Source organism: Haliotis cracherodii, unplaced genomic scaffold, assembly GCF_022045235.1.
Source record: "Haliotis cracherodii isolate W230 unplaced genomic scaffold, xgHalCrac1.p SCAF_13, whole genome shotgun sequence".
NCBI lineage: Eukaryota > Metazoa > Mollusca > Gastropoda > Lepetellida > Haliotidae > Haliotis > Haliotis cracherodii.
In genome coordinates this window covers 36,355,408-36,375,171 of record NW_027266268.1, presented here as the reverse complement: position 1 = coordinate 36,375,171, position 19,764 = coordinate 36,355,408, and the positions used below count along the sequence as shown (strand labels likewise).

Here is a 19,764-nt window from a genome sequence, read left to right as displayed (position 1 = left end):
TGCATTGGTTGCTGGGGACCTGTCAGTCTTGTGTCATACAACCGGCGTTATACTAAATCTCGTGGTACTCTCAGTTTTGTAGGACACAGAGGCTCCTGCAATGCCCAATAACGTTAACCCATTCAAGCAGTGATAAAAGTATTGGTAATTTTTATTTTTATGTTATCGAAGTTGAGTGAGAACGAGAGAGAAACGTCTTGTTAATGCGTCATGCTTTGAAAAGGAGATGTAAAGTACAAGACACGGGTACAATTTATACTTGTAAGGCAAGCTTGAACATGAGAGGCACAATACACATTAAAATATGACCTTGTGAAGATTACAGACGTTTATGACTTAAGACGACAACAGAAGGTCGCGGTATGATCTGTTTCGTGAATCGTGGTCTCTGCGTGAATGTTTCGTCCCACCACGAATCCCCGTGAGATCACAAGGCTGAGGCTAGTCCTGCACCATGACCGTGGAATATATTCATTTTATGGAGAAAAAAATATATCTAGAAATGCATACAAAAGCAAGTCTAGCCAGCTCAAGCTAGCTCTATTCCACAAATCAGCATGGGGAATTTTGTTTTGTTTTTAGAGTCAAGAAGGATATTGTGTAATATAAGATTTCAGAGGCTAAATGTTAGTCTAGGCTGAGGCGGTCACGGTCGGAATACCGCGGGCAGCCGGCATGAGTGAGTGAGTGAGTGAATAAATTATTTTATTACTACAATGGGCTACTTTATTAAGACAAGATCGGATTGGTTGTCACGAAGTACTTCCTACATCGAACTTAAACAGCACATGCCTCGAGGATGCCCTTTTCGCTTACAACTGAAAACCTTCGAGCTGTCACAAACTGTTCGACACAGAAGGTTAACAGAGTAGCAGATTGCCATCGAGATGAGAATGTATTACTGGTAACAGAATTTCCATAAAAAAACACATTGAGAGGGTTGTTTGCTATCTCGCCTAGTTTTGTTAAGGTAATCGTGTAAGCTGAAGGTTATTTTCGGAGTGAGTGTGTTTGAGTCACAGTGACCCTGCAATGTTGGTTGAAACATGATAAATAGCCACGGTTCATATCCTATGCAGGTATGCATGTCATATCTATGGTGACGAACGTATCTACGATTAGCCTTCTTTGTGGAGTAAAGCTGCTTTCTAGGAGGCCAGGGTCGCTGGGCATCCGCCATACAAAGGTAACCCGGATGAGGATTTGTTGCCGGGATTATAGTTTCTGTTGCAGTTGTAAGTCTTCCGGTGTAAGGGTATCACTTCCCACCCCTGACGCGAACCTCTTCCGACCCAAGGCATAGCCCTCCCCCCCCCCTCCTTGACACACACCTCCCCATCCTTGACATACGTCTTCCCACCCTTGACACACACCTCCCCATCCTTGACATACGTCTTCCCACCCTTGACACACACCTCCCCATCCTTGACATAGGGTCCCCCATCCTTGACACACACCTCCCCATCCTTGACATACGTCTTCCCATCCTTGACACACACCTCCCATCCTTGACATACGGTCCCCCATCCTTGACACACACCTCCCCATCCTTGACATACGGTCCCCCACCCTTGACACACACCTCCCCATCCTTGACATACGTCTTCCCACCCTTGACACACACCTCCCCATCCTTGACATAAGGTCCCCCATCCTTGACACACACCTCCCCATCCTTGACATACGTCTTCCCACCCTTGACACACACCTCCCATCCTTGACATACGGTCCCCCATCCTTGACACACACCTCCCCATCCTTGACATACGGTCCCCCACCCTTGACACACACCTCCCCATCCTTGACATACGTCTTCCCACCCTTGACACACACCTCCCCATCCTTGACATAGGGTCCCCCATCCTTGACACACACCTCCCCATCCTTGACATACGTCTTCCCATCCTTGACACACACCTCCCATCCTTGACATACGGTCCCCCATCCTTGACACACACCTCCCCATCCTTGACATACGGTCCCCCACCCTTGACACACACCTCCCCATCCTTGACATACGGTCCCCCATCCTTGACACACACCTCCCCATCCTTGACATACGGTCCCGCACCCTTGACACACACCTCCCCATCCTTGACATACGTCTTCCCACCCTTGACACACACCTCCCCACCCTTGACACTCACCTCCCCATCCTTGACACACACCTCCCCATCCTTGACATACGGCTCCCCATCCTTGACACGCACCTGTGGCTGATGACCAAGAGTATCACTTTTCCCCGGAAATCTCTTCTTTAACTGTGTAATCCCCAACCCTTCAGCCAGACAAGGAATCTCTCCACCAACACTGTGAAGCATTTCGACTGACGTTGCCCCACCTCCAACTAATCCCCCGACCCCCGACCCCCGACCCCCAACCCTCATGCGTCACACTCTTACAAGCGCCTGTGTCTGTTAGGGGTGGAAATCGATGTATCTCGGATGAACTACGACACTCGTCCCCTCTCCCACACAGATAAATGACCAAAGTTCATCCCGTGGGTTATCGCTTCTGCGTTCAAACAGCTTTACGCCTAGGCACCGTCTACTAAAACCTTTGTACTCTAGACAAAGAAGCCCCGGATATCAACTCGCATATACAATAAACGCACGATGCAGACATCGTGCTTTTCATCATCTGACAAAAGTAACGTCCTCATCTTGATGATACGAACCATCAATAACACCATCGTAACTTACCCCTAAAATCGTATAATTTCTCCACAAAGCAGAGATACAATATATGTTCAATGGAAAAAAACACTCGCCGGCCCGTGAAGACCCGGGGAAGAGCATGTCATCTGCAGCCCGTAAGAGGCGACTTATGGGATCGGGTGGTCAGACTCGCTGACTTGGTTGATGCATGCCATCGTATCGCAATTGCTTGGATCAATGCTTATAATGTCAGTCACTGGATTGTCTGGCCCAAACTCGATCATTTACAGTCCGCCGTCATATAGCTGTAATATTGCTAAGTGCGGCGTTAAACAACAAACAAACAAACAAAAACACTCGTCATGGTACTCATCACGCCTTAACCTCTTTGGCCATGTGGACAAGGCGTCTGAACGTCCGTGGTTCGAATCCCATCACTGACTTGGAGACTTTATGACCGCTAGAGTTGTTATACTAAGATTGCTTTGTGAAACGATGCCAGGGACGACATCGCGTTACCGTAGGAGACATAGAACATTCCAAACAGAACCACGGAAACTTAGAAATGAGATTTTATCATCCAAAACTGGCTCCCACAGGAGATATCGCTTGGATGAGATCAAGCGATATCTACACTGTAGATATCGCTGCAATGAAATTACATCACAATGCTTTGCAGACCATTGTGACGTCACTGGTAACATGACGTCACAATCAAATGACATCACAAATGGCTCTGGTACTGAAGCTGTTTGCAGTACTTTTTTACACTGAAGACACTGCTAATTACTGTCTACAAATTGAAAAAGTTGAAAGAATGATGTTGGATGATGAATAAAATCTCACCCGAGTGTCTTTTGATATCAAATATATCAACACTCGTTGATAAAAGTGGCAAAAATCCTCGGCAAGCCTCGGAATTTTTCCACTTTTATCAACGAGTGTTGATATATTTGATATCAAAAGACACTCGGGTGAGATTCTCTATTTGTACGACAGTATACCAGACCACCAGACTGTTTCATGCTAGTCAAAACACTCTTGATCAATCGTCTGACGCTACTTGCTTGAAAAAGTCCTATTTGCCTTGAGGAGAAAGCGGATGACTGAGTCATCAGCCACCGAGGTTAATGTAGGTCATTGTGTATCAATGGCGGATGTCGCTAGTGTAGCAGTCATGCGTAACAAGTACATGTCACCGTCACCATGGTAACATGGCGACAACAGGCGATCGACACCACAAATTTGCACCTCACAAACACAACATGCTTTTTCAAACACCTCTCTCATTATATGTACAGAACCATGTTTCAAAGGTATTAAAATTGGTTTTGAGGCGTGTTCAAAGTGTCATAATTGATCTTGACAGACATCTTGAGTGTCAATGCCTGCGGTGTATTAACACACTGAAAGGAGTATTGAAATTGAGGGTACCCTCGGCGTGTAGATAGCGTCACATCTCAACGGGACTCGCTTGTCATTGGTTGCCGGTTTAATGTAACGTGAGGTTTTAAAACGGGTGTTATATTGCCTGTGTAAGTACTCCATGATCTCATAATAGAACAGGTTTAAGATGCAGGGCACCCCGTAAATAGGCCCTGATGTAGCGTGTCAGTATTGCATTAAGGTAGATTGGTTCATCTCAATTAAATTCCGACAAGGCCAAATGAAAATATACACATACATCAGAAGTACACTGTTTATAAGCGTTAAGGAAACTAGAGTTACTTAACGCCGTCGTGGTCATTCGGAACGCAAACGGTAATTGAGTATGCAAAACATTCCTTCTGTGTGAAATGGGGCCGCCTCCGTGGTCTAGTGGATAGAGCGTCTGCCCGGAGGGCGGAAGTTTGGTGGTTCGATCCACGGCCCCGTCATACCAAAAGACGTTAAAAGATTGTTGTTACCTGGCGGAAAATGAGGACTGGTCGGCCTGGGTTCAGTATACTGTGTATTATTATTATTTACAGATTAAAATAAAAAATGCAGCAAAGAGGGTTTGTGTGATCCTGGCACAGTCAGTCAGGTTAGGCTCATCAACAGCTCAGGGCCCTTGTCCCCTCTACATGCAGCCCAGACAGCGAATGGAAAATTCAATGATATAAATGATTTCATTGGATTTATCAAAAGGGACAAGATCAGGTTGGTTGGCCTGGATACGTCGGAGGCTGTATACGGGCCTATTCCAAAGAATTTTGTATTTATCATTTTCCATGACGCCCTCTACATATTCCGGGTCGTACCATGGAAGGACCTCTGTGTCAAAACCACAAGCATGGAAAAGACGGTAATAAAATAATCGAGCCACGCCATCATGTCAATTAAGATATTACAGTGTTTGTGCCAAAGCTGGGCATCCACTGACAATGTGTTGGACAGTCTCATTGAATTCATTACATAATCTACATGTCATATTTACATTTTGATGCAAAATCACACATTGACGGTTTCTAGTGGGAAGTGACTGGTCCTGAGCAGCGAACAGAAAGCCTTCTTTTTCACTTTTCAGGCCATCCGACCTCATCCAAGCAAATGACTCTGCAGGATTGCTGATCCTCTCAACACACTGCACGTAAACTCGATGCAGTGGTCGTTCAAAAAGCCTCTCCTTGAAAAACTGAGTCTGGGCCGACTTGATATGGCATTTCGCTTGGTTGACACTCATTTCTATACCGTCCAGCAGTACAGAGCCGTCAACAAAATCAACACTGACATTGAGATTATATCCCACACCCTTGGCTCGTGTAAGTAAACTGTGGAATGCCTTGTTTTCATCATGAGTCTTGACATGCTTCACGAGAGGATCATCAGACAAATAAATGTGTGCAAAAGTGCACAAAACAATTCTATCTATTATTATTATTATTATTATTATTATTATTACAGGCTGCAGTCATTTAGCTGGAACATTGCTGACCGAGGCGTTAGACAAAGAAAGCCCGCATGCTGTCTAGAGCATGGTATCAGTTATAATGACGCTAATATAAACACGTAGGTGGAATGTATGTAAAACCTTTATCTTTAAGTAACTCGTTTGAAAAGGGCGTGCCGCATGTGGAGAACAGCTTAGCATGCTACAACAACCACTTTGCATCTAAACATGCAGACAAGGGCACCGTGACAGCGTGCAACAACACTACAACGACACCGACATCCCCCCTTTTAAATATATGCATTCAATCACAAACAATATGCCATACATATATATCTCTTTCTTTGGAACATAATTGATCTAATCCTAAAGCTTTGTGAGTACAACTGACATTAAGACTGATGACTAAACCAAATGTACATGTTATGATAAATCACGCCTTGCTCACTGTTCACCATCTATATATGTAGACATACTGATGCATGTCATCGTATCCCAATTGGTGCTCATGAAGTCAATTACTGGATTGTCAGGTCCAGACTTGATTATTTACAGACTGCCGTCACATAGCTGGAATATTGCTGAGTGCGACATTGAACTACAAACAAACTATAGCATGGATGATCAACATCTTTATTTCAGTTGTTGGATACAGTCGAATTATTTGATAGGAATTTCTTAGAAGTTGACGGATAACAAAAGTAGACACAGTTTATGGATAACAACTTTATTTTACGGTAATGGCGACGTTTCGGAATAGATCCGTATACCGTTGTCAATCAACTAGCTTTTGGTATAGATTCTACTACCGCATCTGGGGAACTCTGATTTTGAATCCAAACAGGGTTGTATGAAATGTTTTCAAAGTTTCATCAAGAAATATTGGATGGTTTATGAGTTACGCTCCGCAAAATGAAACCCCCAACTTGTTATTGCCTTAAAAACCGTTTTTTAACGCAGCATAAAAAATGTAGACCGATTAGCAAGGTATCATTTCAACTCTCTTCTTGTGTATATATACACAGGTTCGTGAAGAAATATGGAACGGTAGGTATAGGTATGTGTCGGTGTATAGTAGAAGCGATGGTGGGGGGTCGGGGGTGGGGGTAGCCAAAGGGGCAAAAGGTGTCAAAGGTGCGGGAGGGAATGTATGTGACATGTGAATACGCGGGTGTGTGGGAAGAACAAATTTACATGACCTCCATCTTACGATTTGGGGACAAAGTTGCCACTAACTGATGCATTCAACAGGTGATAGGGCGATGTGTTCAAATATAATCCTGAGTTCATTCAAACACATATATTACTATGACGAACTGCAACTTTCCATTTGATTAGTAAAACAGTCAACTAACACTAGAACTTGCGTATCCTGCACACCTGAACAAATACTCAACGATCCACTTGAATTTCCGATGTTGGGTAATACGATTTCCTTTTGCGAGCGTTTAGCATGTAACTGCAATAAGAGATTTCATGCCATCGCGTCTACAATTTAAGCAAATAAACTTCTCCCTCCCCGCCCTGCATAACATTATTGTATTCCACTCAAAACACACATCTAAAGCCTGAAACATGAAAAAACACTGTTTCCGTTTAATCAAAACGATCCAATATAGCAATGGTTTTAACCTCAAGATGTTGGTGTCATGTGACATAATGAAGTTCATCACGTGATATACCGTGCAAACACTGGAAGGTGAGGTCAGGTGAGGTGAAATGGGGTTTAACGTCGCGTCCAAGATTATTGCACTTATATAGCGACGTGCATGTACGTGTGTGTGTTTGTGCGGCTGCTTGTACTTGTTCGGATTGATGCCGATTTATAGTGCTAGCTCCCTGAGATAACATGCCGCAGTTTAACATGAATACCCCACTCAGACACAGTATACTGACTCCGGGCCGACCAGTCCTTGTTTTAGCCCCTTTATGCCGAGCGCCAGACAGGGTAACAACAAGTACCATCTTTAACGTCTTTTGATATGACACGGCCGGGGATCGAACCCCGGACCTTCCGCTCTTCGGGCGGACGCTCTACCATTAGACCACGGAGGCTGTCTACACTGGAAGGAGATGAAGTTGATGTTATGTAACACCGCAGTCATCACATTCATCACGGATGAGGGGGGTGAGGGGTGGAAGGGGTGGGGTTGTGTGGTTGTGGGTGTCATAGCTCGAGTAACAACTGACGTTGCCGGGGAACGATGCAACACAACCAGGCAGATCCCACATTCTGACTACGTGATTTTTTAGGGTGCTTCAGATCTGTTCTGACTTCATTCGAGACCAACTCGTGTTATTCCGTGACAAACCGAATAGCAGCGACTCCTGCCCCTCTCGTGGCCATTTTTGCGACTGGTTTCCGTCTAAGCGCAAATGGGCATAGTTAAAAGAATTGTCAACTCGTTGCGTAATGATTCCTGTATATTTCCCCCATGTCATATATATTTCAGATGTTATTTAAAACACATCGGGACTTACGGTATTTATTCAATATGACTAAACATATTTAACTGTATCAAGGGTATATTTTAGATGCAAGACATTTGTAAAATAAAACAATTATTCCTGCGGGATTCTTTCATCGAAGTACCTGATGTCATACGTGCATTCGGATTGTTTTGTCGTATTTTCGCACATAACATTCGTCGATAGGGGCATGAGTTTTCTAGAAGGTTACGGAAAGGGGCGAGTGGTGACGAATGTTCTGACTTGGAAATCCCCTTGGGTAGGATGAAAAAGAAGGGTGGTGTTGGGGGGTTAGGAGGGGGTGTCATTATTTACTTAAAATAGATGAATACTACACATTCATCCCCTAAAACGATCACACAGTAACTCCTTGTCGCAATACCACTCCCACCCCACCCCTCCCCCTGCCTACAGAATAATCCACATACAGACACTCCGGGACAAAACATCCTGACACCACAGCAGTGAATAAAATACCCCCAACTAGCAGCTTGTAGTTTCCGTGTCCTATAGCTCGCCATGGCGCCTACGTGGGCACTTGAACTGCTCAAACAGCAGGTCAATGAATAATTAAGCCTGTTTTCCTTGCGTAATGAGCTGTAGTCCATGTAATGCGACTCTCCACTAGGCGAGTCAGCAGCCACATTCACAGTGAAAGACACCGTGTTTCACACCGAGTAATGAGTCGACGCTCGCAGTGGGGGCGGGAGGGGGAGGATGGAGGGACAATCTTCCCAAACGTTTTTGTATTTGCAAAATCTCGCTGGGTTAATAAACTTAAAATGAGAGTTATAATTCATTTACATTTTACCGATGAATGTGTGAATTGTGTAGAAGTCGGCGGTCGAGGCTGGACGAGACAAACCAATGATTGATATCATGAACATCGTCGGAACGAGGTCGGAAGAAGCGCAATCAACCATGTTTCCGATCAATTCAAATTTCCTCTGGCAACAAGCACTTGTGTACTGGAACAATCCTAACCCGGAATTTGTAGTTTATTTCTATTTTCAGCTGATTTTGGAATATACTGATTTACAAAAGAAAGGGAACTAACGATTTTCTCAAAGCAAGAAGGAGAGCGAAAAAAATACTCCGTGAGTCACCGTCACCTCAGGGTGTCATTATGTTACCCGGGTGTCATGTCACTTGTTTAGTTTGACATGCTGTCACATTGCCGTATTTCATGTAATAAGTCGAACTAAAAAATGCCAATGAAATTCGACTTATCAAAGTTCAAGCAATTGTAGTAAGTACGGTTCAGTAGGTTTTGTTACGATTGCTCGAACTTTTAAAATTACGATATTAAGTTATAATATCAATATTTACCACCGATGCCGGTACACTATCGATATTATTTATATATTACGATATATCAACACACTAGTGCCTATCAATTTATCAATCTTTTTTTAAAATGATCAGGTGTTCAGACAAACGGTACTCACATGTACAGTGACGATGTACAGGAAAATTCCGGGTGATAATTGGTCCCAGGTACCTATGCTAGTCGTATTTATTTATTTATTTATTATTTTCATTTATTTATTTTTTTTTTTGGGGGGGGGGGGGGGTTGGGGGGGGGAGATTGAATGATAAATTAATATTTTTCTTAATTTTCACATTAAGTGCCAAGATTCTACACCAGACCATACATGACGTAGTATGTGCAGGCCTATTATCCATTACTTTGGCAGTGCTTCTGGTATTCGCTCTACCATTGCATGGTCCATTGTTTGATGTATGTTGCTAGCCGTACATGAAACTCTTGGTCCTGACCATCGTTATAACATGTACAGATCGTATCAGGAATGTTACATTTATACCGTTGTGCCATAAGTAGAAGATAATTGAGTATCGTTTCGTCGGTGGAAACACCCTCTTTCACTCCAATTAATACTGTATGTCTGTAACATTCAAATACCATCATCTAATTTACTTTCACCCTTTTAAAAAAAAGCCAAAATGGAAGGACAGTTGGATAGTAAAACAACCAGTGTGGTATTGTTGCCAGTAGACTAACATCTTGTCTGAGAAATGAACATATCGTACAGAAAATAACAGTTGTTCCGCTATTTTAATAAAATTATAATAAAATGGAGCCCAGTGACTCTCTTCATTTTCAGATACTGCAGTAATCTAGACTTGCCAAACATTATTGACTTGCATGGGCTGTATTTGATATATATTTGTACCAGGGTCTCTAAGACAGACTATGTTTACAGTAAGAGGTGACTTAATGGAGCGGTTGTCAGGCTGGGTGACTTGTGTGTCATCGTACCCCGACGGCGTGGATTGACACTCATAATATCAACCACTGAATTGTCTGGTCCAGACTCAACTATTCACAGGCCGACGTGATATAACTGGAAGATTGCTGAGTACGGCGTTAAACAACACAGAAACAACAGCAAACTCCATACTCAGCAAGTTTCGAACTGAAGTTACAGGAAACTAAAACGTATTTGGGGGCATTTCTTTTTGAAAGAATAAAACGTGAGACTTTCCATTCTATAATTATACCTCTCACAGAAAGAAGCCCACATAATTAAGGACTGACACATGCTAACACAACACGCCATTCTGGAATGTCGATTGAAATGGATACGCCTTGAAACACTGTTCTTACTGCCGCGCCTGATACAGCACAAACAGAGGGTCGTTTTTCGATAAGCTTCTTTTTCCTTTTATCCGATAAAAAGGTTTTTCAAATATTGTAATAATTAGGAACATAAAACATTTCATTCTCTTTTTCTATGAATGTATCGTTGAGATTTCAAAAGGCAAGGCAAATATTTCTCTTTGAAATGGTACATCTAAAACGTTATATAATACTGGGACATCGAGAATGAATGATTGAGTATAGTTTTTCGCCGCTTTTAGCGATATATCATGGCGGGGACAAGAAATGGGCATCATCAATGTGGGGAATCGAACCCGCGTCTTCAGCGTGCCAAGGGAGATGGTGTCTTATTTAAAAAGTTCACAATGCTTGAAATAGGATAATTTGGTCCCTGTTTTACACACAAACTACATTGTTCCCTGGACCCCCTATATAAAAGGAGTCTGGTTCTCAGAAACTGTGCATCCTCATTCCAGAGAGTGAGTGAGTTTAACGCCGCTTTGACCAATATTCCAATTATATGACAGCGTGTATGCTTAATGTGGGAGGAAAGCCCGAAGTGATTCAGATCTCAGACGTTTACCAGTTTGGTGAAACACACGAGCACGGGTATGGTGCTGACAAACCTAGAAACATAATCGGGGCGAACCGGGATCCGAACCCTCAATTTGGTTTCTGGCGAGCCCAAGGGACGCAACTCTGTGCCTTACAAGACTGAACCAGCCGTGTCACCCCTTTCAGAGAGCAAAAACAGTACGTATAGAGTCAGTAACAAAAAAACCCATTATGACGGATATGGCGAAATGTCATCGAACGTCCCTTATTCATGATTTCCGGAGTTAGGTGAAGTAAAGATGTATCTCAAAATGGTAGTCAGAGAGTTGACGAGAGTCACGTGTAACAGCGATTATACAGCGATTGGCTGCTACACACTGGTGGGTGTAACATTATCTGGACTGGGTTCCTGTCTACTTAAGAGTAACCGACAAGATATCCCAATATTGAATACACGACTCGCACTACCGACAGAGCAACCAGTTTAAAGAGCTGATCACATTATACACCGTCTGTATAAAGGTCTCATAAAACTGGAGCTTCCATGAATATGGGATCACATGAGACATCAACAACAGCTGGGGATCCGTGAACATTAATTATACAACAGGAGAAAGAATATCGATTTGAACGCAAACTGAATATACTTCCCATAAACACGTGGATATCAGTTTCAAGGTGGAAAAACACTGAATTAATTAAGATGTGCAGTTTATGTTACAGTATTTTGCAAGTATACTGTTCTGGTGGGAATGTTTCTGCAACTGAGTGAGTGAGTGGTTTTACGCCGCTTTAGAAATATTCCAACAATATCACTGCGGAGGATACTAGAAATTGGCTTTACACAAAAACTACCCATTTCGGGAATCGAACCCGGCTTTCGGGAATGATGAGCGAACGCTTTAACACGGAGCTACTCCACCACCGTGTTTCTTTAAAAGCTACCTGTAGCGTCACATTAGCATCTTGGGTTGCCACAGACATCTAGTTTCACTTGGACGGACCCGTGAAGATACGGGGTAGAATAGGTCTTGAGCAACCCTGCTTGTCGTAATAGGCGACTATGCTTGTCGTTAGAGGTGACTGTCGGGATCGGGTGGTCAGGCTCAGTGACTTGGTTGATGCATGTCATCGTATCCCAGTTGCGTGGATCGATGTTCATGATCAATGACAATGAGCAACTATCAGCTTTGTCACTGTCGTTTCAGTCGACGCATGCACGTGAGTGAAAGATTTAAAGCCGCTGTGAACAGTGTTGCCTTAGACGTTCACCACATTGGTGAAAGATGTGAGGTTAGGTGAAATGGGCTTTAACGTCGCGTCCAAGATTATTGCACTTATATAGTGACGTGCATGCACGTGTGTGACGCGGCCGGGGATCGAACTTCGGACCTTCTGCTTTCCGGGCGGACGCTCTACCACTAGACCACGTCATTGGTGAAATACATTGACATGTGTATGGTGCTGACAAACTTAGAAAATAACCGGGGCAAATCTGTGGTTTCGGTTCCTACGAATGACATTTATACCACGGAATCACAACGGGATTTGTAACAAATAGAAGTGAGTGAGTGAGTGAATAATTATAACATCACTTTTACAGATAACAACTCAACACGCTTACTCATAATTCACCTGATGAAGGGGCAAGAAGCAGTCCTCAAACATCGCTACGAACAATAAAGAAATTATTATCCTAAAAGTGTCATGTGTTCATGTTCCTCCGACTTCTTAATGCCTATCACAGACTTGTATATTTGAAAGATGCAGCGAACATTATGCACGTGCAGGTTGGAGGTTATAATCTTATTGTGATATTTACATTGAAAATATTATAATCCGCTATTGTGCGGTTTAACCAGATTAGGCGGACGCGGAATTTACAATATCATATTTGCATTTCACGACGTCTTTATCAACTCTATACGTCAACACCTCAGGACAAAGCAGCCTTACCCCATCCCGACCTTGAACAAGCACTTAAGCGCCGTCGCCACTATCAGCGAGGAGTAAAACGGGTCTCAAGTAATCTGCAACGAATACTCCCTGTTATCAAGGATGTCGTATTATCTTGTGTAGTAACACTCCTGCTGGGGCCTACAGTAGAGGTCCGTATTCTCAAATAGTGAAAGAAAAGTGTCTACCGTGTTAACTTGAAATTTTGGGGACTATCGGAAGTAGCTCGAGTTAACCGTACTGATGGAGCTCTGGCAGTAGTTCGAGTTGTCCGTACTGATGGATCATCGGAAGTTATTTGTGTCATTCCTACTGATGGACCATCGGAGGTAATTCGTGTTATCCGTATTGATGGACCATCGGAATTAGTTCATGTTATCCGTACTGATGGACCATTGGAAGTAAATCGTGTTATCCGTACTGATTGACCATTGGAAGTATTTCGTGTTATCCGAACTGATTGACCATTGGAAGTAATTCGTGTTATCCGTACTGATAGACCATCGGAAGTAATTCTTGGTATCCGAACTGATGGATCATCAGAAGTAATTCGTGCTATCCGTATTGATGGACCAATGGAAGTAGTTCGTGTTATTTCTAGTATAGACCATTGGAAGTAGTTCGTGTTATCCGTACTGATGGACCATCGGTAGTAGTGCGTGTTATCCGTACTGATGGGACATTAGAAATGATTCGTGTTTTCAGTACTGATTGACCATCGGAAGTAGTTCGTGTTATCCGAACTGATCGACTATTAGACGTAATTCGTATTATCCGTACTGATAGACCATTAAAAGTAATTCGTGTTATCCGAACTGATGGATCATTGGAAGTAATTCGTTTTATCCGTTCTGATAGATCATCGGAAGTAGCTCGTGTCATCCGTATTGGTGGACTAACGGAAGTAGTTCGTGTTATCCGTATTGGTGCACAATCCGGAAGTAGTTCGGTTGTTTCCTTCAGCTAGCTTTACTTAGCGCTATTAGGTACTGGATATTTTCATTATCATGAGTGGAAGAATGATTTCTTTTATCGACAATGCATTAGTTTAAACCCGTCGCTTGTCTGATACGGTTATCGACAAAGTGTCAAAGATACAAAAAGACGCCTTGACTGTGTTTCTTGTGTATTCACATACATTCTCTGCAACCTTGCAATACAGATAGCATTGAAACATTCTCCGAATCTCTCTCAAAACTGATAGCATGTCCGGCCTGCGTTGCTTCCCTGGGATGGTATTTCCTTATATATTTGTGCTTGTAAATCACTTACATTATGTTGGGTATAGCATCCCATTTCATTCATCAGATGGTCTCATCCCATTTGTCAGATACCTAATACCCTAAATGCCACGGTTGAGTTCTCCCACTATCCAGTGCTTGTTACCCAAGTGAAAAAATGGATTAGTCCCAATCACACCCCATTTTTCAGACACCTCGACATGAGATTATAAGACTTAAAATAATTGTCACTGACCAAAACATGCTGATCTTTTAGAAAATAATTTACGTAGCAACTAAAACGATCCATGTGGGTACGGGCGTAATGTCACGTGATAAGTCGGTCCGCCTAATACACAATACTGATGACAAAAATAGGTTACCATATTATCATAAAGATAGCAGAGAGCCGGAATTCGGGCAGACAGTACTTGTGATCATATATGAGATAAGAGGCTTGTTCAATGAGCATGGCCAGGTCGATACAAGCCTAAATCGTCCTGCTTTCTACGCCTGTAGTCCTGTGAAGATTCCGGGTTAGAATAGGTCTTCAGCAACACATGCTTGTCGTAAGAGGTGACTATGCTTGCCGTAAGAGGCGACTATGCTTGTCGTAAGAGGCGAGTATGCTTGCCGTAAGAGGTGACTATGCTTGCCGTAAGAGGCGACTATGCTTGCCGTAAGAGGAGACTATGCTTGTCGTAAGAGGCGACTATGCTTGTCGTAAGAGGCGACTATGCTTGCCGTAAGAGGCGACTATGCTTGTCGTAAGAGGCGACTATGCTTGCCGTAAGAGGCAACTATGCTTGCCGTAAGAGGCGACTATGCTTGTCGTAAGAGGCGACTATGTTTGTCGTAAGAGGCGACTAACGGGACCGGGAGGTCATGATCTGTGACTTGGTTGATGCATGTCATCGTATCCCAAATGCGTAGATAGATGCTCATGAGATTAGACTATTTACAGACCGCAGTCATGTAGCTGGAATATTGCTGAGTGCGGCGTTAAACAACAAACAAACTACGAGTGTGTGTTATTGTGTAGGGTTTTAGCGTCGCCTTTAGCAATATTTCAGCCACATCACGGCATGTCATCATAGGCTTGAAAGATTGTACCCATGTGGGGAATTGAACCCGGGCGTTCAGAACTCTGATCATTCTGCTACCGTGCCGACTCTGGTCAGCCTGGTCTACACCAAGTGAATGAGTGAGTTGTGTTTAACGCAGCTTTAACAGTATTCCAGTTATATCACGGCGTGTCAACCTAATGTTGGAGGAAAGCCCAAAGTGATGCAGTTCCTAGACGTTTACCACTTCAGTGTAACCAACGATCACGGTATGGCGCTGACAAACCTAGAAACATAATCGGGGCGAACCGGAAATCGAATCCACAATCATAGGATTCTGGAGTGCCAAAGGGACGCAACTTTGCAAAGCGAATTGCAGCGCCTTAGATGACTGGGCCACCCGTGCCCTCTCCACACCAAGGTACTCACACACATACAGTCATTGTGACCAACAATGACATATGCACATAGCAAGACACAGATATTGATTAGGTGTGTGACACGCCGATCCATTAATACCCAATCCCTCACGACCTGCAATATATAAGAGTAATCCCTGTCTGTCTCCCAGGCCCAAGGGAATAAATTAAGAAAGGAATGAACTCACAGTCTAGAATGATTTGGAAAGATGAGAGTGCTGACATCATTGTTCTGGGCTCAATTTGGATTCTATTTGTTTTGTTTGTTTGTTTGTTGATTAACGCCGCACTCAGTACTATTCCAGCTATATGACGGCGGTCTGTAAATAATCAAGTCTGGTGATCCAGTGATTGACATCATGAGCATCGATCCACGAAATACGGATACAATGACATGCATCAACCAAGTCAGCGAGCCTGACCACCCGATCCCGTTTGTCGCCTCTTACTGCAAGCATGGGTTGCTGAAGACCTGTTCTACCCCGGATCTTCACGCGTCTTACATTTTGTAAATATATATTTTAATTAATATATTAATTCAAGGACTAAATGGTAGTCTGGGTAATCTTAATGCCCAAGGAGCGTCTAGTCTCAAGTTAAGCTCTCTTTGTGAATGCTTCCCACGTGTTACCACCGACGGCTATTTCCTGTCGCGGTGACCCAGGGTCCTGAAGTACCATACAGCTCATATTAGCGGGGCCCACTCGTCTAAATAACCATACATATATATTTAAACTGACAGTATCGATTTAAATGCATTGGTGACCTTTCTGGCAGAGATGTGATTATATGATTATACACAAAGCGGAATCAGGTTTCCCAGCGAAGGCTATCTTATCTGGAAATAACACTTGTACATAAAAGATAGCAACTGAATGAGTAGCGGCGAGGATAATTACACGTGGTCACGTTTTTCATAAACAGGTGAGATGAAAATTGGTTTGACGTCGCGTTCTGGACTATTGCACTCATAAAGCGACGTGCGGCAACGCGCTTGTGGCTGCTTGTACTAGTCCGTACTAATGTTGGTTTTTAAGTGCCATGCTGCAGTTTAACATGGATAGTGAGTGAGTGGGTATGGTTTTACGTCGCTTTTAGCAATATTCTAGCAATATCTAGGCGGGGAACACCAGAAATGGGCTTCACACATTCTACCCATGTGGGGAATCGAACCTGGGTCTTCGGCGTGACGAGTGAACGCTTTAACTACTAGGTTACCCAACCGCCCCTTTAACATGGCATTATACTGAATTCACGCCGACCAGTCCTTGTTTTAGCCCCTTAGTTCCGAGCGCCATGCAGGGTAATAAGAAGTACCATCATTTAACGTCTTAGGTATGACCGGCTGGGAATCGAACCTCCGGTATTATCACGGCGTATCAACTTGATGTGGGATGGAAACCCAAAGTGATGCAGGTCCTAGATGTTTACCACTTTTGTAAAACAACAAACACGCTCATCCCGATAAAACAACAATCGTAATCAAATTAAACTTGGGATTCGAACCCATGTCAATCGGATTCTGGCATGGCTAAGGGACACAACTTTGCAAATATAAATGCGGCGCCAGAAAAGTAATTATTTTGAACTTTTTTTGAAAAAGCAAGGAAACACTTGTAGCAAGTCCAAAGATACTTTCTACCCAAACAAGATCCTCAAGACTACCTCAATGAAAGGGACCATTATCGATACGACATCTATCTGGCAGCGGTATGTTTTCAAGAAAGTTACTCAATTAGTGATAAACGAGTATCCGGGAACTGTTGTATGATTTTTATACATGTTTTACGACTTACTGAAAAAAAAGGATGTTTTATATGGTCATATGGTGCTAACAAATCAAAAGGTATACCGGACGCAGGGACAGCGAGCCCTTGAATTTAACCATATTTTGCCGGTCAATATCCGGCATATACCGGAGAACGGAAACGCTGAAAGATTATATATCTGTCGGGGAGGACAGTAAAACAATAAATACAATACTGAGACATTTGATAAACAGCAAACCAGATTGAAGAGAAGCACATCAGTGAGTAACTAACGTTGGTTGGTTGGTTGGTTTGTTTTTTAACGCCGCACTCAGTAATATTCCAGCTATATGACGGCGGTCTGTAAATACTCGAGTCTGGACCAGACAATCCAGTGATTAATATCATGAACATCGAGCCACACAATTGGGATCGATGACATGCATCAACCAAGTCAGCGAGTCTGACCACCCGATCCCGTTAGTCGCCTTTTACGACAAGCATAGTCGCCTTTTACGGCAAGCATGGGTTGCTGAAGACCTATTCTACCCCGGAAGACTAACTAACGTCTAAGGGGCGGACAATTGGATGTTCTGGATGGGGGTAGGTGGTGTGGTGCGGGTCAAAGCAATAATTTGTTCTCTGAAAAATATGATAATTAAATTATTGTCAAAATACATATTTTAATCGACAGATCTTTAAGAGCAATAACCTACCACCTACGTAATTTTATGGCATTTATGGCTGAATATTTGCGTGGTGAACTGAACGATGGCCTTGACCTTTGCATGCGGAGGGTTTATCTGCTGTCATTGTTGTCGTCGCGTGGTCATTGGTGTCGTTGCTGTCGGGGCAGTGACTCGTTAATGATAGACACTGATGGTGTCTGGGGCTTATTTTGTCTGTTCTATTTCCATGTGACAGAGAGGGACATATACTGATGGTAACGAACTGGAGCCAATTTGAAATATTGTAGATTGAAGTTTGTTTGTTTGTTTGTTTCTTGGGAACTCAGTACTATTGCAGGTACATGATGGCTTGAAAATTAATGATTGTTTCAAAACTGACATAGTGGGGAGATTACATTTTTTTATTTCTCAAGTCGGTTACAAATCTATGATATTAAAGCTCGTGACCTTTGGCCCCGCCCCCCGAGGCTCATTGTGGAGGACACAGATAGGACCCCGTGCGAATATGTCATACTATCAATCTCATTGAAATGAGATTTCTTACTCCAACACGATGCCCCTCTGAATGAAGATATGAAGACGGAGTCCCGTCAGATGAACTTTCTAATCAGCCAATCAGCATCGAAGTACACGTGAGCGAAGCATTCAGATTTGCATTTCGAATTCTGTATCTCGAAAATAGATATGATCGGGGAGTTTAAAATGCAAAATAATAAAGCCGCGCTTCTATGGAGATGTCCTCAGATCTGGACACAGGGGGGTATCCAATCGGAGTAAAGATCTGACTTTAATGATATTGACATAATATGCACTACACTGCAAGTATAAAATGGCAATCCGGTGCAAAACCGAAAATTGATTTAAAAAGGTTGGGGTCAGGGGATAAAGAAAAACATTTAATCCACTATAACTAGCCTAACGATTGATATGTGTCGTGGTGATTCAACTCAAGTGATACTCAGTGAGTCATACCTTCTCGAACTCCTTATCAGCGTCTTGATAACAACTACAAGTGCATCACCATGTTGTTCGTATCTCCGTGGACACCATACACTGCATTTGACGTCATCGGAATGTTCATTAATAAACGCCTCTATATCACATTCTTTGAGCAAACTGACGGATTTTTTCAGATTTTTCTTTTGTTTCGTGAGCTGCAATATGATTTTGATTGTACCATTTAACTGGTTTCAGTTATATTGACGATGTGTCAGCTTCGTGTGGGCAGTAGCACGAAATGATGCCAATCTTAGACTTGTAGCACTTTGGTGAAAGCACAGGTAAGGAATGGAAACATAATCTGGGCGACTCTGGAATTCGAACCCAAGGTTAAGGGTTTCTGGCAAAACACACTGCGTCGCCCTAGCCCACCGGGCCACCCGTTGCCCCGGCTAAATAAGACGTGTTGCCCATTTGCAAACCCATATTAAAGTAGGGATTCAGGTGCCCCCTTAACGGATGTGACTACGACAAGATCAATAGACATACAGCT

General features: G+C 43.1%; 1 protein-coding gene across 3 annotated transcripts in view; it reads right to left on the bottom strand.

Annotated features, from left to right (window-relative positions):
- Nucleotides 1-19,764, bottom strand: part of LOC139459895 (uncharacterized) — a 57,885-nt gene that overhangs the window by 16,980 nt on the left and 21,141 nt on the right. Inside the window, exon 1 of one of the 3 annotated variants that reach the window (XM_071241616.1) lies at nucleotides 2,211-2,231. The exons of the other annotated variants lie outside the window; for them this stretch is intronic. The gene's annotated coding sequence lies outside the window, so the exon portion shown is untranslated. Of the gene's footprint in view, nucleotides 1-2,210; nucleotides 2,232-19,764 lie in introns of those variants that run through there. 3 annotated transcript variants of the gene reach the window in all.